Source organism: Gavialis gangeticus, unplaced genomic scaffold (genome assembly GCF_001723915.1).
Source record: "Gavialis gangeticus isolate Ggan-Ray unplaced genomic scaffold, GavGan_comp1, whole genome shotgun sequence".
In the NCBI taxonomy this organism is placed as follows: Eukaryota; Metazoa; Chordata; order Crocodylia; family Gavialidae; genus Gavialis; species Gavialis gangeticus.
Genome location: NW_017729011.1, coordinates 5885510 through 5885967, shown reverse-complemented (window position 1 = coordinate 5885967; position 458 = coordinate 5885510).

Below are 458 nucleotides of genomic sequence, written 5' to 3'. Positions count from 1 at the left end.
GCGCTGTGCTGCGTGTCCCGCGTGGCACACTCGTGACTCCCTCCCGTCCCTGTTTGGTTCGCATTTGTCCTTAGCAATCAGTTGCCACTTTCTCAGGAGCCTGCCTCCGCCCCGGCTGGTGGTTCCCTGTGCTGGGCCTCTGGCTCATGCATCCCCAGTGCAGCCGTGGGCCAGTCATAGCCGACAGGGTTTCGCACGTGGGCGTCCACAGGCTCCCTCAACTCCTTCAGGAGCCGGCCTGCTCTGGTCGGCATCCCCTTCCGACGCCCTGCTTACTAACCTCTGGCCCTGCTCCTGTTCCGGTTTTCTTTTTTGTCGTCCCACACGTTTAGTCGGTGTGTCCTCAGCAGTTCCCTGCGATGGGCTGAGCCCCGTGATGCCATGGCATGTCAAATAAGCCAGCCCCAGGTCTGGTGGCGTCTCCAGGTGGAGTTTCTCTGTGCGGTGTCGGCTGGCTC